Raw genomic sequence first — 26,532 nt, 5'->3', positions numbered from 1 at the left:
ATGCAGTATCTCTGCATTCCCTTGTATATGTTTATTTTACTGAACACATATTTTTATGCCTACCTCTTCTACTCTGTGAACTGGGAAACTAAACCAGAACTTGCTCAGCTTTGTATTTTTGTTCCAGAGAACAGAATATTGCAAATGTCAGTAAATGAGTTGTTGAATAAATCATTATTTACATATTTCTTTAAAGCTATATATTTAACAATGTTAAGATGGAAGTGATGTAATGAAGTGTTTAATATGTAATGCACTCTCACTTATAGGACTTGCTTATGTACTAATTTTTATAACTAAACACCTAAAGAGATAATTCGGAGTACTTTACAGTTGTTATAGCAGAACTGTTTAGCTCCACAGTTCTCTAGAGAAAGGAAGTTTTTTCAGCATTTCATGTGTCGGAAGACTTTACCCAGAAGAACATTAGTGATCCAGTATGGATATTCATTAGGTTGCATCTGTCTTGAAAAAGTCACATTTGCCTTCAACCTGTGAAGGAAATCAAACATGTTGTGCTGATAATGAATCAATAGTATGCTGACGTTGTGCATGGGGATTAATCAAAGGTCCTCATTCTCTTCCAGGCAATTTCAAACTACCAGTTATCAGCAGAGGCACGTGAGCTGGAGAGCAAGCCAAGCACACACTTGGAGGTGCAGACCATACTGTGTATACTTATCTCTCCAAAGTGAACCTCAAAGAGTGCCTTCTAAGCCCCAAGGCTAGAAATGCACACAACCTTAGGTTAAATACTAATTCCCTCATTCTATCTTTAGGTTAGCTAGTATACAGTCAAATTACTTAACTTTGAATTGCTTCTTTTGTAATGGAAACACAAATTTACCTTTCCCTTTATATTTGAGAGGAATACCTAATTAAAATAAAGATGTCCCCCTCCACTTGGATATAAATGCTTTATTCTTGCAACTGACCATTTTATCACTTCTTGCTTCTTCATTTTATACATAATAAATATCAACTTCATAGAGTAAATTGTTACAGCTCTGATTAAAGTGACCCTAACAATCTGGTGTTGATTGCCTCCTTCAGGGAAAATTCATTGATAAATAATAACATGAGGACACAAAACATGTTTTAACTTTTCTTCTGTAAAATAATACTTAGAACTACACTGATATAAAACTTAATGAAAAAGAGTGTTCCTGTTTTTATTTATCCACTTAACATTATATAACAATGTAACATTTGTTCTATTACAAGTTTCTAATTTTATACATGAAAAAATGAAAAACCAGACATGTTAAAGCAACTGTTCCACTGCCACCAAGTTAGTTATTTCCATAATGTTAATTCAGTTAAATTACCTGTGTCCACAGAACCTATATGTGTCTTCCTGATGTTGTTCACTACTGCCTCCAGGCACAGTTCCCTATGTGGGGAGGTAATGCTTTCACTCACTTCTAAATGACTCCTTGGCCTGAAACTATGGATTACACAAAACTCTGATCCCAGTTCATGTGGTTTTTGTAGTTAGTGGGTTTGGAGGGCATGTCCTTGGGTTCACTCTGGGAAAGGTTTCACCAGAGCTTCTGTTTCAGCGGCACATGGCGTGTTCCCCAGGTGAGTTTCTCCACGACATAGAGGGGTTAGTTATATCTAAAGAACAGGTTTATTAGGGAAAGAGACAGAAGAATGAAGGACACTTGCATAGACACAAGCGGACAGGAAGAGCTGCCCCGAAAGGGACAGGTTTGATGAGAGAGGCCTGCATGCTGGTGGGTAGGCGGCCTTGAGGAGAGCTACCTCCGCTGAGGGAGGTCAGTGAGGAGAAGCATGGCATGGTACGGGCAGGCAGGAAGCCTGCTGCCCTGCAGAGGGAGAAAGTTGGTGAAAAGAAGCACCTGCATAGGCACAGGTGGGCAGACGGTATGCTGCCCTGAGCCAGTGCAGAGAATGCACTGACACAGTGTTTTCCTATTTGGGAGGGGCTCACTCCTTTGTGGAGTGACCTATTTATGGCTGATTTTGGATAACAGTAAGAATCTGAAAGGGACCAGAGATTCTGGGATGGGGGCTGGAGATTCCAGGATGGGCCCAACCTCTATATCTTTACCCTCAGGTCTGTGCTCCAGACACTCCCTACAGCGTCTGATAACTGCTCCAGACACTCCCTACAGGATCTTCATTTCTATAGCTGGGTTAACAATCACTTTAATCCCCTCTACCCCCACCTCCTTTTTAGTCTTGTGATGCCTCCTTTAGATTTTTTATTCTTTCCTCTATCACCAGTCAGAAAAGATCATAGTCTTGGCCTCTCCTATCCTATATTCTAATAACTAATATTACTGCTGAAAACCTTCCTGATGAGCTAGACCTCTTCCATATTATCTTGCAAGTTCATTTTCTACCCATCTCTGTGCCCTAGGAGCAGACCTATACAGACATCATCAATACGCAACTTTATTTTTGATTTCTGGTTGAACTGAGCCCATTGTGAACACACACAAGAGAAGAAGAAAGGAGTGTAAAATCATAACATTCATTCTTACAGTTCCCTCTCTGAGGGGTCAACTTCCTCACTTGAAAGATAAATGTACTTATTGGTCCTTTTCATTGGAAATCTGATACCCACTATCACAGGCTGGTTTCTTCGTATTGTGTTCACACCTTTACAAGTGGTTCTTTATAATTAATTTTCAAACCATTCACTTTCTTTCTTGCTTGAACCCAGACTCAAAAAAAGAGAAAGAAAAGAAAAAAAGTAACATTTCATCTGCTTATTATTAATCTCATCCTTCTCCCGATCTCATTTTCTAAAATCACATACAGCCATAATGCAGACTCTAAGCATACAGACTTTAGTATCTGTACTCTATACTGTTATCCTTATTAAAATGTTATTTAAAAAAGCACACATTTTACCTTAAGCAATAAATGATTAAGTGTATGGTATACATCTTATAATTGCAGAGCACATAAAATTGCTTTAAGAAGCTCTTTTCTGATAATCCTGAGCTTCTGAAATATTAAAATGTGAACACACTCAGGAGAAACTTTTGATATGTTACTTCCCAATTGAGAATATTCTTACTGAAGAGGATGACATTTTTACCGTCTAAGTGCTATTAATGCTTTACTTGAAACAGGGATATAAGGGTGCTATTGCCTTCCAAGGACAGTGCCCAACAGAGGACAGGTCACTTTTCCCAGTGAAAAGGACCAATAAATGGCCTCCCCAGTGGTGCAGTGGTTGAGCGCTGGACTGTGAAGCAGCCTCTGCAGTGCTGGTTCCATCCTCAGCTGCCAGCAAGGGTCCCACATGGCGCACAGACCTCTCCTGCTGCACCCGCTGCTCCCCTCAGCAGTGTATTTCATCAGTCTGCCTGTTCTGTTCCCCGCTCTGGCTCTGGTGAATTCTCTCACCCTCCCGTGCTTCTGAATGTACCCAGTGCTTGTATAAATAAATAAATAAATCTTTAAAGAAAAAAAAAAAAGGACCAATAAGAACGCTGTGAGTTCTCACCTATACACACAATTGTAAGACCACTCAGACTCCAGGGATAAAAATAATGGAGTTGGGCCTCCCTGGTGGCGCAGCGGGTTGAGAGCCATGCTGTGAAGCTGTCCACAGCCTCTGCAGTGCCAGTTCGATTCCCGGCAGGCCAGGGAGAAACCCACATGGCGCAGCAGACCTCTCTTGTCTTACCCACTGCTCCCCTCAGCAATGTCTTCGGTCCGTCTGCCTGTTCTGCTCCCTGTTCTGTCTCTGGTGAATTCTCTCACCCTCCCATGTCTCTGACTGTACCCCAGTTATTGTATAAATAAATCTTTTTAAAAATGGGGTTTATTTAACAAAAAGGGAAACAAAGAGTTACTAAGACCACAAGTGGCCTATCTCACCCTAGAGAGAGTCCATAGTGTTCAGAATTCCCAAACCAAAGGCCACTCATCCAAGATGGTGTCGTCTCACCAAGGAAGGATGAAGTGTATGGCAACTGGCAAACAATAGCAGAGATCAAGTCACTGTAGCCAGAGGTGCTCACAGGCAGGGCGCTGAGACGACCCTACAGCAGCCCACAGCAATAATCAGGATAAACATCATCAGATGCTGGACCATACAACAGAGGCATCAGCACTAGGAGCTGACTCAGGACAATTTGATAAGCAGCTCCTCATGAGTCCTTGGCCCACACCAACAGCAAACAGCTCAGTGAGACACTAGGCCAGGGCCTTTAGTGATCTTTCCAGGTGATGGGAGCAACAAGGCTAGAGGAAGGGACATCCTCCTGGTCACTGCAAAACTCTTCAGCTTCTCTCTCTTCAGAGGCAGTTACTGGAAACTGCTTCTTTCTTCTTTCTTCTCTTGGAGTCCAGGTACAGAGTCGGAGTAGTCCCAAAGTCTGGAGTGTCCCAAGATGTTAGCATCCCAAGATGGCTCCTGCACTCCCTTACATCCTCTTTCAGAGTCCCCACTCTAGTTGATACCTCCTTATAGGACCATTTAACTTGGCTTGTGCCTGGTGGGGGTTCAGGGGCTGCCCACAGGCAATAACTTTCAGCACAGGTGGGTAAACCTGCCATGTGTTTCTACAGCTTTTTGTGGGGCAGTGAGAAAAATGCCAGTCTTGCCCTGCAGTCCATACTGCAGGACCCCAGTATCATAATCACTTAACAAAAAAACTTTTGGCAGCAGTTCTTCTGCCCACCTGTGACTATGCAGGGGCTTATTTTCACCAATTTTCTTATTTCTTATTTCTCCCTCTGCAGTACCACACCGGAGCTTCTACTCACTGACCTCCCTCAGTGAAGGTAGCGCTCCTCAAGGCCACCCACCCACTAGCATGCAGGCCTCTCTCAGCAAACCTGTCCATTTCAGAGCAGCTACTTCTGCTGGCTTGTGTCTATGTAATTGTCCTTTATTCTTCTGTCTCCTTTCCCTAATAAACATGTTCTTTAAATATTAAAAAAAAAACAAACGAAACACTATTGATATCAGAGGGTTGGGTCAATCTACTGTGGAAGCATATTATCTCCTCTGCAAGTTTAAATGCTACATTTTAAAAACCTTCATGTAAGAATGAGTTTATGATTGAGGGGCTAAATATTTTCGGAAAATTTAAAACAGGACTTAAGTAAAATTAACATGTATCAAGGATTTTATGTATTAATTAATGAAGGACCCAGTAAAATGGAATACCATTTCAAAGGAGATTTTGAGAAACAGATATTTACATGATGACAATGACTCTTACTTTGATCTAATGCTATCAGGCTCCTCTAAGACTGTTAAGCCTCAGCTCTAGACTTCAGTGTCCATCCTTGTTGGGTCTGCATCATCCAATTGTAGCGATAATCTTGATAAATCAGTTTAGAAAGAGCCCAAGAGCCCTCATCCTTGATAGCTGATCACCCAAAAATTAATTTTTAAAGATGTGTTAATTTATACAAGAACTGGGGTACAGGCCAGATGTGTGGGAGTGTGAGAGGATTCACCAGAGACAGAGCGGGAAACAGAACAGGCAGACAACCAAAAACACTGCTGAGGGAAGCAGCGGGCGAGACAAGAGAGGTCTGCTGCACCATGTGGGTATCTCCCTAGCAGGCCAGGATCGAACCTGTCTGCAGAGGCTGTGGATAGATTCACAGCGCTGCAGTCAACCGCTGAGCCACCAGGGAGGCCCACCCACAAATTCTGACAGAAGTCCTTGATTCCTATTATCACGCAGGTGATAACTAGTCACCCCGGCCTGCCTTAAACAAGAATCCTGATAGATCACATTGGCGAGTCCTCCATTACGTTGTTTAACATACCAGCCACCAACTCCCTCACCCTGCTCCTGACCTATAAATTCCCATTTTCCCTTGTATTCAGAGGTGAATGCAAAATCTCTCTTCTCTACCACAAAACCCCATTGCAATGATCTCCTAACAATCCTCCTAACAACTGTCAAGATAATACTGTTTTACAACAGTTATTGAAAGGAATATTACAATTGATTTGCTAACAGATTTGAAACTGATAATGTCCTACAACTGTAGCATCTGGGATTTTCTTCTCTACCAGTCAGAAACACGCAAGTTAACATGTAAAGGGAAAGTGCTTAAAAAAAAAAAAAAAAAAAAAAAAGATTAAGTAGCAAATAGGTCAACATAAGTGCCTTTTATAAAATTATGTAATTCAAGGGTAAGTATATTAAGCAATGATGTAAAAAGTTATTTTACCATCCTTGGTTTTATTTACAAGTTTTAAATAATTCTTAATAAAATATTTTGCCACTATATGGAACACACATTTAGGCTGGATAGAGTTATTAGTAATTCTATGTCATCCTCCAAATTTTTAATTTACTGAAGTCAAAGTGAAGGTAAATTCCTGTGATAGCATATCATAGTCAAATATCCATTGATGTTTCTTAAAAGTGATTTAGTTTTCCTTATGTTCTTCTTTTCTGTCTATTGTAGGTAAGAATGGGCAGTGTGAAAGAAGTTCATGAGATTCTTCCTTTGCTTTCTAATGTTAATGAGTTTCTTTTAGTTACACTCACATGGATATAGCTGCTCTTCCACCTTTGCTTCTTTAACTTTTCTTACATGTGTCAAATTAAATTAAAAAAAAAAAACTTTACTGGGCAGAATAGAAATTCCACCTACTTCTAGAAAGCTGGAAAGTTCTTTTTTATTCAAATGATTCTTAAAAGTTTCCAAATAGTTACCCCATCTTTCGATGTGAAATAAAATATTATGCTTTAATATAATAAGCAAATCAGTTTATAGAGGATTTTCCCTTAAAAGTAAAGGCAATACAATTCAAGAAAGTATGAACAACCATAGTTACAAACTATTCCATTAAAAATAAAAAGTAATAGCTATGATGTATATTTACCATATGTCATGAACAGAGATGGTCCCATCAAAGGCCATGATAACTTGTTTTCATGTGAATTCTGCATCCAGTGGCACCGCAACATAAAAAAAAAAAAAACACCCAAACTCACAAACCTAAAAATTTTGCATCAAAATGTGAACTATCATTAATTGTCTTTCACTGTACCAGACTGCCTTAAGAAATGATACATTCTACATTTTATAGTTATAAATTATAGTGGTCTTAAAATAATCAATGAAATGATTTATACCTGTTAATTTTCAAATATAACATTTTCATTACTATATTGATTCTGGAAATAATGTCTTCATGAGAATATGATGTTTTTAATCAACATTAAAAATCTCGGTAGCATAATCATCAATACCTTCCCGATTTTTTACAAATACTTCATTAAAAATGAGGTTGTAACAAAAATAATAAACTTAAAATACTCTACTTTGCAAAAAATGAAGCTCTTTGTTTCTTCCAAAATTTTGATGTCAAAATCTAAAATGTTTTGCTTTCCTGCAAAAGCAGCTTTTTCTCAGTTTTCACCTGCTGTGAGAATTATTTCTACATTATAATTAGTTCAGATAAATGAATGGCAAGATTGCTCTTCAGATTTTACTTTTTAAAGCTCATTTACATGATGGGCTATGATGACATGGTTATTAACAGTTTTTGGGCAATTAATTAAGGTAGTTGGTAGAGTTGTTAGCACAAAATGAAACTGAGAGGTTATTTTAATAAATCCTTCAGCTCATGAGACATGATAGTAGCCATTAATCCACACTAAGTGAATGAACAGTGCTGTTACCCCTCTCTCAGTATTTCATTTGATGGTGGCTATATTATCCATTAGATTTTTTGAAAATAATTCAAAATATGAAGCCTTGGTATCTATCAAACTACTGCAAATCCCTCTTCTCTCTCCTCTCCAAGCTGTGGAGTGTCTACTATATACCTACCATTTTCTCTTTCTTCAGGAACTCTTTCTTTGGTCCCATTATAAGTTCCATCTTACAGAAGATTAACACTGTAAAATCCTTGGTGATAGCTTATGAGAATAGAGAAATGCAAAAGAAATTCTTTTTTAAAAAAGAATTATTCCTTTATTTTAAGATATATATATATATTTTTTTTTTGCAATGTGGGTTTTTTTTTTTTTTTAAAGATTTATTTATTTATTATTCATTTATTTATACAAGCACTGGGTACAGTCAGAAGCGCGGGAGGGTGAGAGAATTCACCAGAGCCAGAGCGGGGAGCAGAGCAGGCAGAAGGGCCGAAGCACACTGCTGAGGGGAGCAGCGGGCGGCAGGAGAGGTCTGCGCGCCATGTGGGACCCTCCTCTGGTGGCCGGGGAGCAGCCGGGGATCGAACCAGCGCCGCAGAGGCCGCAGGCATCTTCGCAACCCAGCACTCAACCACTGCGCCACCGGGGAGGGCCAATTTTAGGATATTTTAGTTATTTTATTTATTTTGTGTAGAAGAACTGGAGTGTGAGCCAGAGGTGCCAGGGGTGATAGGATTCACCAGAGAGAGTGGGGAGCAGAACAAGTGGATTTACTGATATACACTGCTTAGGGGAGCAGTGGGTCAGGCAGGAAAGGTCTGCTGCACCATGTGAGTTAGCTTCCTGGCCAGGGATCCAACTCAGGCTGTCAGAGTGGGCCGTTGGAGTGGTATCACTGACAACCCCCAGGCCACCAGGGAGGCCCCAATTTTGCTGTCCTAAGTTGCTGAGATTTTTTAACATTGCAACAGAATTTTCCCTACACAAATTTACACAACTGATGTATATTGAAGAGAACTTGAAGCTCTGAGACTTGTGCTTTCTAGTCTCATTTATTCTAAAGCCCAGTCTCCACTTACATTTCTGACACTCATAACACTATGCATATGCCCTTATAAATGGCTGAAATTTAAATGAAGGTCAACGTGTCTTTAACCAAAATTTATAGATACCAGATTTAGGGTAAAATACATTATTTGAAAGGCTGCAATTCAACCTTGCTACACCAAAAGAATGGAGGAGATTTCTTTTAAAGAGAAGCATTTTTGTTTGAAAATAAGCAACTTCCTGGACTTTTTTTCTTATGAAAGGAACATCAATCCCTCAAATACACACGAATATACAGCATTTGGATGGAAGATGTCTAAAGTACTTTGCTTACAAAGTAATTGGAATTGTGAACATCCCTTCCATAGTATACTGGATTTGGGGGTGGGAAGTGTGAGGTAGAGATGTTAGGTAGAGGTGACTTCATTTAGAGTGATCTGGAGATAAGTTCAATGAAAAACCTGTAGGTCCATAAGAAATTCTGTGTGGAGACAAGTGATGAGGAAATTAGAATACTTCATCAGTAATTATTCTATTTAAGTTGTCGCTTTTTCTTTTTCTTTTTTTTTTAAGATTTATTTATACATACAAGAGCTGAGGCACAGGCCAGAGGTGCAGGGGGTGAGAGGATTCACCAGAGACAGAGTGCAGAACAGAATACGCAGATCCACCGAAGCACACTGCTGAGGGGAGCAGTGGGCGAGTCAGGAGAGGTCTACTGCGCCATGTGGGCTGCTCCCCAGCCCGCCGGGATCAAACTCCCACTCAGTGGCTGCGGATTGCTCCACAGTGCGGTCCCCAACCCCTTGCGCCGCCAGGGAGGCCCAGTGTCGCTTTTTCTACAATGATTTATGATCCCCTTCAGTGGTACCTAGTCCAGATATTATTTATATTAAAACTTTGTACCTAGATTTTAAAAACCTAGTGTTCATTGAATGTTTCTATGACTTACATTTGTTTGGTTGTGCCTATTATTCTTGGTGGCTGCCCATCTTCCAGTCTCTAATTTTTGAGAGATGTGCAAGCTGAAATACGAAGATGAGTTTTTGATGGATGGCTTATAAATAATAAGCAAAGAGACACTGAAGACTACAGCTACTCTGAACCTCTTAACCTTCCCATCCCACTTCTCCAGAGGTTTATGAATGAATAATTTTTAATTAATTAATTACTCAATCAGTGAGCCTTCCAATTATCAATTCTGACTAATTTTCCTTCTACTAAACTAAAAAAGGAAAGAAAGAAAAAATCTGTCATCATAACAAGTAAATTAATGCTATGTTGGAAAATAAAAAGAGATCAAGAAAGGGGAAAATGGTTTAAAACAGATCATCTTTCCTCTGGGAAATGGTTGTAATTGAATTCCCCCACATCCTCTCTAAGTTTGCAATTCATGCAACTACAGCACAAGTATGACCTCAGGTAGGTCAGAATTAAACAACTAATGTGAACTGCCCACTCTCTGTCACATCTAAGAGATACTCTTCCATGTATCTTTAATTCTCTTTTTACACTTCTAATGGAGTTTTTGTGAGGTGTAACACAGAAAAAGGGTAACAAAAAAGAAAGAAAAAAAAATTTAGGAAGAAAATAGTGTGGTTAGAAATGTCTATCTTATAGTGAACATAACCTACATCACAGAAAATATATAGGTCAGTTTAACATCTTTGGTCTAAAAGTTTTATAACATTCTATAGTCTCAGGTAAGCTGCTGTGTGTATCCCTGGTGAACTGTAATCTGGTTGTACATCATAAACAGCTACTTACTTATTCTTATATTTAAAATATGCTCCAAATAAATCTAGTTCACAACTATTCTGTGACATTTCATAAACTCAAGTATATTATGAAAATACTGTACATTAATATTTATTTTCATCTGCATAATATTCAAACATCAGCAATAAAAAAGAAAATTCTTTTTTTCTCCCCCCGACCCCCAAAAAGAAAATTTTTATAAATGGATAAGGTGTACAATGAGAATTATTTCTCTTACAATGAAATTCTTATATAGATACATAGAAAAAAAGGATGCCTTATTAGAATATAGCACTATGTCCTCCTAAACCAGGTCAGTTCATAAAATCCCTCTCTTTATAGGCATTTCTATTCAAGTATATACACAAACATCCCCATGCATTTATTTTAGGTGGAAATTATTTTAAATCATGAATTATTGACACAATATACTTGTACTTTATGCAAAAATGTTTTCACTAGAGAAATAATATTTATGGTTATACTACACAAAAATTGAATTATTTTTAAATTACCAGTCATGTTTTATCTTTTGAATTTTATCACCTTAATATTTGGCATTTCTGTGGCCTAAAAAGACTAGAATCATTTAAGATTTAATGAAGAGCTATTTACCTCCTAAATCTTCTTCCCTTGAGTAATGAAATAATTACCCTCCCATAATCATGGAAACATGAAACTTGAATCTCAAATTGAGCTGTTGTGAGAAGGGTTAGTGATGTTGCATAGGTGATCACCATGGTAACATTTGTAAATGGCACTGATGTCAAGCCAAGAGCGTGGGATTTCAATTCCCACAAGAACCCAACCAGGGACTAGAGATGAACTCTCTCATGGTCTCAGAAAATGACAGAAATCCAGCATTTTCTGGGTGTCTCACTGGAGGATGCTTCGCCATTTTATGTCATTCTCAGAGGAAGATGATTTTAAAATCCAACAACAACATATTCTCAATAGTTTTAATTAAAATGCTTTGTAATGTTATATCATGGTGATGTGTATGTATGTGTTTGTGTGTCTATGTGGTGTATGTGTAGTGTCTGTGTGGTATACGTGTATGCCTTTGCTGTACAATCAAATAAGGCTTATCCCTAAGGAAGAGCATGATAATGTTAGGAAGGGAATTCACCAAAGCTTTATTCATATAACAGAGATAATTAAATAATTAGACATTTTCTAAAACATAAGAGCAAGTTAATTTATTTTTAACAGCATGGATTAGGAAGGTGATTCCATAAATCCTAAAGAGAATATGACTTACTCAGAATTAAAGAGGAATAATTAGTGTCACTCTGGCCATGTGTGTGTGTGTGTGTGTGTGTGTTTGTGCGCGTAAAATATATCCTGTTTTAATTTCAGGGTATACAGGACACTAAATGGGACTCAATGTAGAAAAGACAAGCTAATGCAAATTTAAAGGTAGATATAATACACACATACACGTATACATACACACACATATACACGCGATATATGTTGCATATTGCATCCAATATTGCATCAAATATAGCATCCAATATAGCATCAAATATTGCATCCAATATAGCATCACAGACACATCCTAATTTTCTAGTAACTTAAATTGAGGTTACTTAAAGTCTTTCCAAGAGAGAGTTCATACAATAAGTACATAATTACTAATTGTAATTAGCATGCATAATGTTTGTATGCAACTGAGCCCCTGTAAAGTTTTGCAAACAGGGGCCTCCCTGGTGGCCAGGCGGTTGAGCACCGCATTGTGAAGCTGTCTGCAGCCTCTGCAGTGCGGGTTTGATCCCCGCTGGCAGGCGAGAATCCCACATGGCGCAGCAGACCTCTCCTGGCTCGCCCACTTCTCCCCTCAGCAGTGTATTTCGTCAGTCTGCCTGTTTTGTTGTCCGTTCTGTCTCTGGTGAATACTCTCACCATCCCACGCATCTGTCCTGTACCCCAATTCTTGTATAAATAAATAAATCTTAAAAAAATGTTTTGCTGTTTGCCTGACCTTGTAATTTACTTAGTTTTACTTAATATTAAATATTTTAGCAATGCGCAATCATTTAATATTTATAATATAACATATCAAAATAGCTAAAGATTTATAAGAAAGACAACAGCAAATATTTTCTACAGCCATTGAAAAGGTAAATTTCAGCCCATTTTACTAATTCAATTATTTAATCAATCAACCAACGGATCATTATAGAACACCTGCTAGCTAGGGCTATGCTAAATGTTGCTGGTATAGAAGAGCAAAAATAGATACACTCATCTTGGAACTTACAGTTCATTGGTGAATTTATTTACACTAATAAATGGAAAATCACATTTGTGATTTTCTTTAATTAAATTAATCTAATTAAAACTGCAATTAAAATTAAAGTTTATATAAAAAAAAAAAAACAGGTGGTGGTCCATTAGCCATCGTAATAGAGAGGTGATCCATGAAGGGAGATCAAAGCAAACTTCCCTAAGAAGGAGAAAACTGAAATGGGAAAACAAATATACAAATGGCTGATTTTTGTTCTCCATGTTGTAAATTAAAACTTCTGATCATTATGGTAATGATATTAATTCACATATAGTTTCATACTAATGAGATTGAACATTTTTCCTATAGATTTTTTAGTGTGCTGAACCTCACAACACAACTTATTTTGTGGTTTATCTGATAATGTCCTTCCTTGTTCATCTACCAGGCTAATATTACTTTTGTAGACTCTAGAAAGGAATAAAGAACACTATCTAGCAAAACTCCTTGCTTGTATTTCAAATACTCCACATATTTCACAAATGTTTCTTATCCACCTACACTTACGGGTTGAATTATGTGCCTGCAAAAAATGATATATTGCAACCGTAGCCCCCAAGATCTCAGAATATGACCTTTAGAAATAAGGCTAGTGTAGATATAATTACTTAAAATGAAATCATACTATACAATATGACTGGTGTCCTTATAAGGAGACAGTAACATGAAGACAAGAAAATAAAACAAAGGGAAATATCATGTAAGGATGAAGACGGAGACTGGAGTTATGCAGCTGGAAACTAAGGAATGCCAGTCACTGCTGGTAAGCCACCAGAAGCTGGGAAAAGGCAAGGAAGGATTCCCCAGCAGGCTTCCAGTAGAACTTAGTCCTTCCAACGCCTTGATTTCTGATCACTTCTGATCTCCAGAGCTACGAGGCAATATATTTCTGTTGTTTTAAACAGAAGTTTTGTACTATTTTATTACAAAATTCCTAAAGAACTGAAGTATCAGTCACTATTCTAGGAATTTATTAGACTGACAATACAGCAAATGCAGTAGCATAAAAAGTGTGGTCCTTGTCACAAGAGCTTCCAAAATATATGTTTACGAACTAACTTGGTGATAAAGAACATACTACTTTTTGATAGATTTGTGGTACAAATCACTTGTAGCTATATAACAATTGAAAAGAAAACTCAGTGGAGATACTTGAATTTAAAGAGAGTTGGGACCCTTTATATAGTCTTCATGAGAAATTATTAAAATTAAAGTGAAATTTCTGACCACATCAATGCCAAGTAAATATTATGTGCAATTAAAGGAGTCAATACATGCATACATAGATATTTGTCCATGCACAAATCCCTATGCTTCTATACATTGAGGTCAAACACTTTGTTTTATGAGTAATGGTAAAGTATTTTAATTGCTTTTCTGTTTTAATTTATTATATTATAATAATAAACTATAGTGGAAATGGTATGGGAATAGACATAAAATATGGTCATTTATAGTGGAAATAAAGGCAGTGAATGGCATACACAGCAGGCCTTAATTCTGCTCTTGGGTGAACACACAGGGTCTTACTAACTTTAAGATTAGCTGTGTTTACTCATATGAATAAGTTGATTGTTAAAGCATTCTTTTTTTAGATAGTTAAAGCAACTATCTAATAGATATTATATTTTTTCATGTAAATAATGAAATTTATATTTCACATAGGTAAACAATATTTATCTGTGTGTATGTATACACATGTATATATGTATATGGTATTTGTAATTTTGTATGAGTCATGTCAGAAAATAATGAGTTCATATCATTAGCTTTATTTTTTCATTAGTTTTTGTGATGGATTCCAAAAATGACCACAAATTTTTCTTTTCCATCTATGTAGGCCTTTTGCAATGTGACTTTGTAAATTCTCTCAACAAGAGATGGAGTCTTTTTCTCCACCATTTACATCTCAAACAAGGTCAAACTTCACCTTGTAATTTGCTCTAGTCAAGAATATGTTAGGTGACTTGTGAGTAGTGTTGGTTACAGGAGATTGCGCTTTTCTGCTGCTAGGAAGCCTTGTCACCAACTAAACAAGCTAGAGGAGAGCCTATTGGAGGACAAAAGACCATATGGAGAGAAAAGCCCCAGGATATTAGTATTCAGTTTGAGGCTCTATATCTTTTTTATTATTATTAAATTTTCATTTATGTAATTATTTTTTTTTTTAATTTTTTACATCATTGTTCACTTTTAAATAATATTTGCTCCCCCCACCCCCTCAGGTGTAGTCCCCACAGAATTTCCTTCACCAATTCACCCATGTAACATCACCACTGTCCCCTGTGCTCCTCCCTTCCTCCCTCTGATCCCTCTCCTGCCTCCTCCCCTGCAGTATGTCTCTGATTTATAATTGTCAGTTTTTGTTTTGTTATGTTTTATATTGTTAGTATTGTTTTACACTGATGTCTTATTTGGTTTGCCTACATTCTTCTTATAAGTGAAACCATCCAATATTTTTCTTTTTCCTTCTGACTTATTTCACTGCGCATAATTCCTTTCAGCTCCATCCATGTTGCTGTAAATGACATGAGTTTATCTTTTTTGATTGCTGAATAGTATTCCATTGTGTATATGCCACATCTTCTTGATCCACTCATCTATTTTTGGGCATTTGGATTGTTTCCATTTTTGCCTATTACAAACAGTGCTGCAATAAACATAGGGGTACAGGTTTCTTTTGAACAATGTTTTGCTTGGTCAAATGAAAGCTCCATTTTAGTAGACTGAGGAACCTCCAGACAGCTTTCCATAATGGTTGGACCAGTTTGCACTCCCACCAGCCATGTAAGAGAGTTCCTTTTTCATCACATCCTTCCCAAAATTTGTTGTTGCTAGTTTTTTTGATATGTGCCATTTCTTACTGATATAAGGTAATATCTCAATGTGATTTTGATTTGCATTTGCCTGATTATAAGGGATGTTGAACATTTTTTCCTATGCTTGTTGGCCATTGCATTTCCTCTTTGGAGAAATGTCTTTTAAGTTCTTCTGCCGATTACTTGGCTGAATTGTTTATTTTGTTTTTGTTGAATGGAGTGAGTTTTATATATCTTTGCTATCAGTCCCTTATCAGTTAACTGAAGTTTAAATTTATTTTCCCAATAAGTGGGGTGTCTCTTTGTTTTGGTGTGCTATACAGCCCAATACACTAAAACTTACTTAAGAAAATAAAAAAATATATATATATTTCTCATATTGTTTTAGTTTGATCGATCATTTCTTCCCATGAAGATTGCCTCTGGCCCTAGATCCTCTAGTCCAAATCAAGCCAGTCATGGGAAGAAATGATTGATCAACCTAAAACACTATGAGAAGTATTTTTTGTTTATTTTCTTAACTAAGTTTTAGGGTTTGGGGCTGTACAGCACACACTAACATAAACAGCTATAAACAGCTCATGTTTACTTAACCATTTAAAACTTTTTCATTTACAAATGCTAACACACACACATGCACACACACAATTGGTTTAAGCAATAAAATGTAATATTTGGTTTGTATATCTGGAAATACCAAATTAGGATGCAATTCCAACTTAGGTTCCTCAACGTGCTTAGTATTAATCTTTCCTCTGTTTGTACTCTTTACATTTAGACTGATATAATAGGATAAGATAGATTTAACACATTAAAAACGATCTTTTATCCACCCATGAAAATACATCGAGGATAGAGGGGAATCAGCTCTTGGAAGTGACCCTGAATAGTGAAGAAAACCTCTCTGCTCCAGTCTCAGTAGTTCCATGGAAGTCTTGTCATCATTCCTGAATCAATCATTGGTGAGGGAGATCCCTCTATGCATAACATCTCTGTAACTAGGAATGCTCAGGCATGAGCATACATAGAAGATAGTGGAAATCTGATAAGGGAGGAACTGAGGGAAACTTGATACTAAATAAACAACCAACAACATTCATTTCATTCACCAAACTACATTTTGATCTTACAAACATGAGGACCAATTTCTGGATGCTCATACATCCCAAATTAATGATATCTCAGAGTACTAATCTGCTCTTAGGCATCTTTTTTTTTTTTAAAGATTTATTTATTTATTTGTTTGTTTGTTTGTTTGTTTGTTTATACAAGCACTGGGTACAGTCAGAAGCGCGGGAGGGTGAGAGAATTCACCAGAGCCAGAGCGGGGAGCAGAGCAGGCAGAAGGACCGAAGTACACTGCTGAGGGGAGCAGCGGGCGGCAGGAGAGATCTGCGCGCCATGCAGGACCCTCCTCTGGTGGCCGGGGAGCAGCCGGGATTGAACTGGCGTCGCAGAGGCTGCGGGCAGCTTCGCAACCCAGCGCTCTACTGCTGCGCCATCAGGGAGGCCCTTAGGTATCTTTCATATGTCTTCTTTATATAACAGATTTCATCTCAAACTTAAAAATGTTTTTGAGCACCTCTATGAAACAGATATTGTGATAGCTATAGTTACACACATTTGAATGAGTCAAAATCGCTGATATTGAGAAACTAATAATCTAGTTCAGATGCTGGTAAATAAACATATATAATATAGCACAGTGGGTATGTAAGAAAGATGTGCACCATTTATGATGAAAACCAAAGAAATGGTCAAAATTTGGCGTTAAGGGGAAACTTCTTGGTGATGCTATCACCATTATATTTTATAAGATAATTAAGGAGAATAAATGGACAAAAAGAACTGCACACACCCAACTAAGGAAAGAACTGAAGTTTTCACTGGTGAATTCAAAATAATTTGGAATTAATGAAAAACATATTTAATAAGGCAAGAAGCTGTAGTTGATACTAGAGAAGGAAACATTGGCAAGGACAAAGATACGTGGCTTGCATACCAAGTTAAAAAGACAGAGCATGGGGAGCAATTTAAAAGTGAGTCATATAGATAAAACAATAATAGTGAGAATGTAGAGAGGGGAACACATTAAATAATGTAACACATTAAGTGAAGAATTTAGTGACCAATTGGTTGGACACACAAGAAGAGGAATCTAGGATTGTTCTCAATGTAGGAGAGGGACAATTTCCTCTAGCCTCTTAGTTTTGTTTCTGAAGTCTATAAATTAAACTGATAAAACACAGATTAACAGTAGAAAAGACAAGCTTTTTTTTAATTTATATATTTGGAGTTTGCACAGACGAGATGTGAAAAATCAATGAAGCACTTAGACCTTGGTACTTATATACTATGTTAACAAAGTCGATAAATTATGAAATGACTAGATGTTGCTATAGGAACTTTGTGGTTGCTTTGCAGCAGGAACACATTGAGGGACACAACTGTCATGGAGCAGATTTGCAAGACAAAACTCTGCTAATTGAGCAAAAGTTCTTGTGCCATTTATTGAAAGCACGCAGGCTAGTAAAAGCTGATCATGTGACAATGGTTTGAGGAATGAAGTCCAGAGGGTGGGATTGGAATATGGGACAAAGTTTTATGAGGGACTGAGAAGGGAACATTGTTACCACATGTCAAGAGACATTTGCATCAGCAAAGTATTTGATGTTATCATATAGGCAGAGTTATCCCCAGACCACCATGGAGTTAGTCATGTAATCAGGTCAACAGTGGCCCGGGCGCTCTCATGGCTATCTCACAATACTGGCTATTGTCTATTGGTAGTCAAGGAATGATCTGCTATGATTTACAGATAGAAAATTGGTCACAATTGCCCATGGGTGCTCACCTCATAGGAACCTACAACTAGAAAGAGAAAATTCATGGGAGTTTACCTTGAGGAGGGTAAGAGTCAAGGATTGTATCCTTATTTTCTTCCTGGTATAGCAATTTCTTCATAAAAGGGAAATTTATGTCCTCATTTTAGGCAAAATAGGCAGTGAGTTCTTCCTGTGTCTGCTGTTTCTCAATTGTGTTCAGTTCAAAATAATCATTATGTCAGAGTGGCTTGTTATGGGTCACATATCTAATCCCCTTCACCACACTTCTTTCTGTGTCCTTGGTGATGATGCTGTCACCAACAGAAGAAGAAACCATTGCTACAGGAACCTCAGTTAGGTGGAAAATGATTAATTCATTTGGGTCATGTTGACCTAAAAGTTGTTGAGATTTTCACTAGGGATGTATTAAGGAGAGAAAATTGATCCTAAACTCAAAGGAGAGGCATGAGTTAGGAGCATAGAGTGAGAAGAAACAATTTTTTAGATAGTGATTAAAATCATGACATGGTTTAAATCACAACAGGAGTTTTATTTCCAGTAGTATAAAAAACAGTAATGAGATAAACACAAATCTTGGAAGGATTTAAAAGGTGAAAGATGAAACCATTAAAGATAAAAAAAAAAGACAATAATAACAGTATTCAAAACTCTTTTAAAAAGCACATGTTCGTGCAATTTGCAGCAACATGGATGGCGCTGGAAGGGGTCATGCTCAGCGAAATAAGCCAGAAAGAAAAAGAAAAATACGGGATGGTCTCACTCATAGCAGAAATCTAGAAAACTTAAATAAGGGACCAGGAAAAAGAATAACTATAAGAAAGTAAAAATCAAAATCAACAAACAACTATGAACCAGAGACACTCTATGGGGGGTGGGGGGCGGGGAGGGGAGGGATTGGGGTCAAAATAAGGGGGTCGCAATTGTATGGGGAATATAAAAATAAAAAAATATATAAAAAATAAAACTAAATATGAAAAAAATAAAATGTAAGAACAGGCAAAAAAAAAATCACATGTTCGGAGTGTTCTAAGCATGTTATTAACCCATTTAATACTGACAGCAATTCTATGAGCTCTCTCGCAGTTCTCTGAGTTGTATTACTATTACAAATAGCATCTCCCACTTTGCAGAAGAGGAGACTGAGGCAGTATAGGGAGTAAGCATAGAAGCCAAGAAACAAATCCTGAAAGTTTTGCCTCCCAGTTCCTCCTCTTAACTACCTTTAGTAGACAACATATCAGACCACAAATAAATCAGGAAATAAAAATTTCTAGTGAAATTCTGGAACAATTTGACCTCACTAGCAATCAAATGAACACTGAAATGATATACTTTTTCATTTTGATGCCTAACATTGTTGTTCTATACAACTGTCTTGGGTTTGAAAAACTTCCTTGAAAATGTTTTATCATGCATTTTTCTTGGGAAACTATTTCATGTAGTACTTTACTTCCGGAGGTATATATAATTTGGAAGTATCTGAAACTCAAAAATGCTTACTCATCACAGTATCAGTCAGGTTAGAAAAACTGAGAATGGTCTAAATTTCTAATAATGCATGAATTAGTAAGTGAATCTTAGTGTATAGAATTTAATACAATTATTAAAATGTTGGATATGCATTGCTTTTCATTTTATAGACTATGCTTATTTGATAAGTTGCAAAATCATATTGTAAAGTTGTATATTTGTTAAGGTTTAAATAATTAAAAATGTGCAGAGAAGGCAATATGAATGTCAAATATTAACAGGCTCTATCTCTTGGTGATAAGATTAAGGATGTCTTTTTAAACAATTGATTCTATTTTATTACATTTCTTCATAAATACAGAGATACTTTTGTTTTCTCTCTAGTATTAAACACTAAAGATCCAGAAAATATTAAACTGTCCTCTCTAATGGAGCAGGGTAGGGGAGACAAGGAAGATGATACAATAGCTTCCTTCTGACCCAGAGGAGTCCCACAGTGACATTGACAGTGACTTTACCTAGCTCTAGTCTGACTGGATCAGTAAAATGCACCCCAGAGGAGACATCCTCTCTCCAGTTTGCCACTCTGCTTCATAGATGGCAGATACAATGATTTCCCAATATCCTGAGCCTGAGTCTCACACAGCCCATGACTTCAGTCAGGATCTATAACAGATACAAGCACCCCCTATTTCTCTGAATCCCATCTCTTTACCACATGTTCCTTTGAACAATGTAATGAATAAACTAGTTAATTCTTTAGAAGTGATAAAGCATGTCATGGAATCTTCTATTCCCATGACTGCCCTTTACATTGAAGACTAACATTTGAAGAAACTAATCATCATGGACCCCATTAGCTTCTGTACACTCTGCATGATATAGTCAATTTGAACTGCTGAGATTTTTCTCCATATTAACCCTAAAACTACCTGAATAACCTATTCTCTATCAGTCATCCTTTGGAACTACTCTTCTAGGGTACAGTTGTGGTAAACTCCCAGCTCTTTGTCACTCTCAATTAACCAAATCCTACAACTCTGGAATAACATTCAAACATTCTCATGACTTATTTTCACAGAACCACTCCAAGACCTGCCAGGGAACATCACTGATGTTCCATCAAGCGGGCCTGATACATGCCAGGTGACCCTGACAGTTTAGGAATTACAAGTAAATTGACCATTGCCTTTTAAATATTCCTGCATCTCCTAGGTACTACAAGTCAGGCAGTTTGAAGGCTCTTGTCAGTCTGGGATTTCCCTATTCTGGGATTTGAGAGAAAATCTTATTCTGTTCACAGAAGAATTAGAACCAGGTAATGTATCGGATTTGGGAAAAGGAAGAAGTAGGATAGCTCACTCAATATCTGAATCAGTTTGGTCAATCTTACTTGAACTCTCAGGAGAAGGATATGTGGGGGAAGTCTCTAACTAAGGTCTTTTTTTAAAGATTTATTTATTTATGCATACAGGAGCTGGGGTACAGGCCAGAGGTGTGGGAGGTGAGAGGATTCACCAGAGACAGGGTGGGGAACAGAACAGGTAGACTGACTGAAGTCCTAAGGGGAGCAGCAGGCAAGTCAGGAGAGGACTGCTGCACCAGGTGGGTTGCTCCCTGGCCAGGGGATCAAACTGGCGCTGCAGAGGCTGCAGACAGCTTCACAGGCTGCAACTTAACCTCTTGCGCCACCAGGGAGGCCCCTCTAGCTAAGGTCTTAGGCAGTCAGGGACATGCTCACTCATGAGAGTCACCACAGGCAGGAGATGCTCTTGGACATGTTACTAAAACCCAAACATGTCTCTAGATTTTAGGGACGCTGGCCCCTCTGTTGGAATAAACTCCTTGAAGGAAAAGCACCAGAGCAGAGACTGCTTCCACAATTATAATAGTTGTGTGTGTCTTTTCTTCAGCCCTGAGATTAATTGAATGGCAGCTCTACCTGCTGCTAAACCCATTCATGCTCCTGAAGTCATTGTCATGAAGAGCCAGGTCTTCCTCTTACACAAAGAGGACCCCCTTGTCACCATCCTCAGTCACATCTCATGTTCTTGGTACTTTTCTAAAATACATAGGTGTTAATTTTATAATAGATCATTGGAACACATGCCCTCAATGGTTATGAACTCCTCCAGTGTAATGAAATCTCCTTGCTTGAATTTTAGTTATAGTATCCCCCAACTCATCTATGGAGGATATATTCCAAGACCCCAGTGGGCACCTAAAATCTCAGATAGTACCTAATTTTATGTATATTTGCTTTTATAAATCTCTCCATGAAGTTTAATGTATAAATTAGGAACATTAAGAAATTAACAATTAATAATAAGATAAAAATTATTACAATGTACTATGATAAAAGTTGGGTGAATGTGATTTCTCATTCCCTCTCTCTCTATATCAAAATATCTTATTATAGGTAATATTTTTCAATCAAGATTGATGGGGCATAACTGAAAGAGTTGAAAGCAAAGGGGTAACTGAAAGGGGTAACTGAAAGAGTTGAAAGCAAAACCACAGATGAAGGACTACAATATATGAGGACAGAAATTTCATCTCTTTCATTTATTGTTGTATCCTCAATGCCAAGAATACTGTCTGACACATAAAAGTACCCAGTATATATTTATACAATGAATGAATAAAAGAAACAATTTTTCAAAAACTAAGTTATATGAAATTATATCAACAGGTCAGCCACATATTCTCTCTTAAAATATGAATAGATATAAGAATTTAATAAAATTAAAGAAGTATATTCCAGAAAAACAATGACCCCCTGTAATGAATCAAATGCCCATTATAAAATTAAGAGGTTAACACCTCAGTAAAATAAGCAACATGCTTAAGCAAAATTTTCAAGATAATCACCAATGGCAATACAATGGGCAGTTCAAAAATAGAAATTTGCAGAATGGTTTGATATTAGAGAATTTTATTAAGTCTAGCAACTTCTATGGTTCTGGGGGGAAGTTGAGCTTCTTCCTGTGTGTCTATCAATGTAGGGAGAATGTGTGGAACTCTTCAGGAAAGTGTTTCTCTGGTCATCAGACTGTCTACTCTTTGTTCTCACTGTCAGGCTGCAGAACAAATTTAACATGGAGCTGCCTCCCCACTAGGAATGTCAAAAATACCTTGTGGCATCATAAACCATCATCTGGTAAAACATCTGGTGCTGATTGCATTCTAGAAAAATATACAGATGTGGTCACTAGAAACTCACTGGGCAATTGCTTCAATTACTTAACCACATATGGATAGAATGCTTCTTCCTGGTTTTCAGATGCATTGCTTGAACACCTCTGTGCATATAAAGAGGGTATCTTCTTGCATGCTGTGATAACCACTGAAGCATATTACTCTTAGTCACAGAGGAAAAGGTATTATCATATGTTATAATCATCTGATTAGTAGTACATGTCAGTTACATTGGTATTTTGCCTAAAAGTCAGAATGAAATTTTATGCTTCTTGTGGGATGGCAGACATATTTTCCCTTGAGTGATTACAGGAAAAGTGCCAAGAAGGACATTTTGATTGGAATGCTGTATTGATGGACTTTCTTTGCAAGACTTTCTTTTTTTTATGTGAATAGGTATGTGGAAACCCTGTAAAACCCAAAACTTTTTAGAAAGTTCATTTGTTGATTCCATGAAGGATGATGACAGGTGGTGGAATAAGTGAAATCACATTTGAATTTTGTATAAAAATGTCTTAAATAAATGTTTTTGTACTACTAATATTATTGTGCTTAGGCAAAGTTTATCTTCAAAGACTTCATTTCCAGTTTAATCTTTAATTGAAGACAAGATGAGGATATTCAATTAAAAGTGATGAAAGGGGAGTAAAAGAAAATTGAAGTAAATTAATAACTATAAGCCTATGAAAACAATGCTGTTTGCTGAAGATGAGCTTTCTTTAGTTCTCTCTAAAACAATAGTGACCTAATTCCTAAGACATACTTGTGATTCATTCATTTAGCAAACATCTATTAAATGCATTTATATGCAAGATGCCAGACTCAAAGATGAAGAAAACACACTTTCAAAATACATGCCTTTCAGATGTGAAGGAGGTATTGAGAAAATAAGTTTGCCAAGCAAAACCTGGGGTTATTTGGTGATCTGAAACTCAGTTAAATAAATATCACATATTACTCCAATTAGAAATTTACAAACATACCTTTATTCACCAATCTTTTGATATGGAATCAAGATTTTTTCTCAGTATAGAAACTTGGCGATCAGACTAACTGTGAAGAACTTGAAAATTATTGAAAAGAAATCTGAGCACATAATCTTTTTCGATGTTTAATAATTTTCCCTCAATAAAATAACATTGTTTTTAATAATATTATTCCCAAAGAAAATTTAGCAGTTCATATTTATGAAGTCTTTGTAGGATATTCTATCAGTTTACATAGATGTATAGTTTTCATTTATATAATTTTAATTATATTTTGTAATCATTATAAAATCACAACAGATATTAACAGGTTTGGAAACATACACATATATGACACACACCCAATTAGTTGGGGCAGAAATGCAGGTGCATCTTGAAGAATAACCTATTAGAATGCAGAAGCATTGGCTAATATATATTACAGAGGGATTAGAGAGCATTTGGTAAGACTGCCAATTTGCAAGGATTTTTTTTCTAAGAAAATTAAGCATCAAATAGAGTATAATAATTGCAAATATTCATTTGGAATCTTTTACCATAAAAGGAATGATTTTATTGTTGGTAAAATTTATGATAATTTGAAAAATCTATAGTCTTTCTAAAAAAAAAAAACTCTAAAATCATAATCAATACTGAAACAAATGTATACCAAACCTTAATGCTAATGAGTTTGTCAAACAGATACATGATATCATATATTTTCATAAGATATTGGCATTTTCAGAAATTTCTCATCTAAGATATATTTTACAAGGTGATTTTACACTGGTAGAGCATGGTCCTTTAACAGAATAAAATATAGCTTCTACTCTACAAGTCAAATATCATAATAGGAGAATGTTAGAACCATAGAAAGAAATTTAGTGGACCATTTATAATGCAATATATGTTTAATAGACTGGGAGTCTTCCTTATTGGAAGTTTTACAGTTTGATTTTGTTTCCTTCATTTTCATATTTCTAGCACTTAAGGACACTGCCTTGCACATAGAAGTCCTTCAAATAAAATGTCAGGGTGAATATATTAATGGCAATTAGAATGATGTCAGTGGAAATCATACTTGCAGTTGTCACTCATGTATTGCCTAACCCTGATTTTTTAAATTTATTTATTCATACAAGAACTGGGGTGTAGGTCAGAGGAGTGAGGTGGGGAGGAAGTTGAGAGGACTCACCAGGGACAGAGTGGGGAGCAGAACAGGCAGATCTACTGGAATACACTGCTGAGGGGAGCAGCAGGTGAGACAGGAGAGGTCTGCTACACCATGTGAGTTAGCTCCTCAGCCGGGGAGCTAACTCATGCTACAGTGGCTGCCAATAGCTTGATCATGCTGAGACTTACCACTTGTACTACCAGGGAGGCCCCTTAACTTACCCTGATTTTAATGAAGATCATAAGAGGCATTTGTGACATAGTCAGAAACAGTTCACTACCCTGACCAAGTCCCTATAAAGAAATTATACTTGTGTGAATCAATAACAGAATTCTGTTTAGGACATCTGTAACATTTGCTGGTTCTCTAAGGTATTTTGTTGTTGTTGATTTTTTTTTGTTTGTTTCTACATTTAGTCATCTGCAGGAGATGGATTATTGAAACTTTGTTTTTAAAAAACAAGTGGAGGGCTTCCCTGGTGGCACAATGGGTTAAGCACTGCACTATAAAGTAATCCACAGCCTCTGCAGCACAAGTTCGATCCCCGGCTGGCCAGGGAGAAACCCATATGGTGAGGCAGACCTCTCCTGACTCACCCACTTCTCCCCTCAGCAGTGTATTTCAGTCAGTCTACCTGTTCTGTCCCCTGCTCTGTCTCTGGTGGATCTTCTCATCCTCTGCATCTCTGGCCTGTGCCCCAGCTCTTGTAGCATCAATAAATCTTTAAAAAAAAATGGAGGGGAAAGGGCAAGATGACAACAGTGTGAAGACATCAGGTTCACCTCCTCTACATACTCATAGCTAGATTGCAACACAACAAAGTAAAAAATTCTGAAGAAAAAATAGATGATGATAGCACATGCTAGAAATAATGTATGGAGCTAGGGCCCAAATAGCAGAATAATGGGCAATGCAGATAGACCACCCAAGTGGGTGAGGTGAAGCCAAGTGACCCTGTGAACAAGCAGAGTGGAACTGGCAAGGCAGTTACACAAGAATCCTCAGTATATCCAGCAAGCCCCAAGCCCCAAGTGTGGATCTAGAAGCAGACTCACCACAGTACGCTCCCACAGACCTCAACACAGACCACCAGGTGCTCCAGTGCAGGTTCTAGAAGCAGCCCTATGTACAGTAACCTTTGTCAAAACTCAGCAGCCACAAGACAGGATCTGAAAGCAGAGCTTCCATAATACACACAAGTACAAATCAGCACAGACCTCTGCAAGATCCAGGGCCTATCCTAAAATCAGTACCACTAGCAGTAGTCCTCAGACCTCAGTGATCACTGGATAGGACCTCAAGGCATACTTGCCGAAACAGGCCTGTTGTAAAACTCA

The 26,532-nt window shown here is 37.3% G+C and overlaps 1 long non-coding RNA gene across 1 annotated transcript; it reads right to left on the bottom strand.

Annotated features, from left to right (window-relative positions):
• Nucleotides 1-243: 243 nt before the first annotated feature.
• LOC129146761 (uncharacterized) lies at nt 244-25,371 on the bottom strand. Its single transcript, XR_008553936.1, has 5 exons — nt 25,217-25,371; nt 9,628-9,700; nt 7,801-7,889; nt 6,848-6,908; nt 244-492 (listed from the first exon to the last, which is right to left on the bottom strand). It is a non-coding gene; the product is annotated as an uncharacterized LOC129146761 (long non-coding RNA).
• Between the last annotated feature and the right edge of the window lie 1,161 nt (nt 25,372-26,532).

Source organism: Talpa occidentalis, unplaced genomic scaffold, assembly GCF_014898055.3.
Source record: "Talpa occidentalis isolate TD23 unplaced genomic scaffold, MPIMG_talOcc4v2.1 talOcc4.4, whole genome shotgun sequence".
Classification (NCBI taxonomy): domain Eukaryota; kingdom Metazoa; phylum Chordata; class Mammalia; order Eulipotyphla; family Talpidae; genus Talpa; species Talpa occidentalis.
The sequence above is the reverse complement of the archived record's forward strand: the minus strand, read 5'-3'. Positions and strand labels throughout refer to the sequence as shown.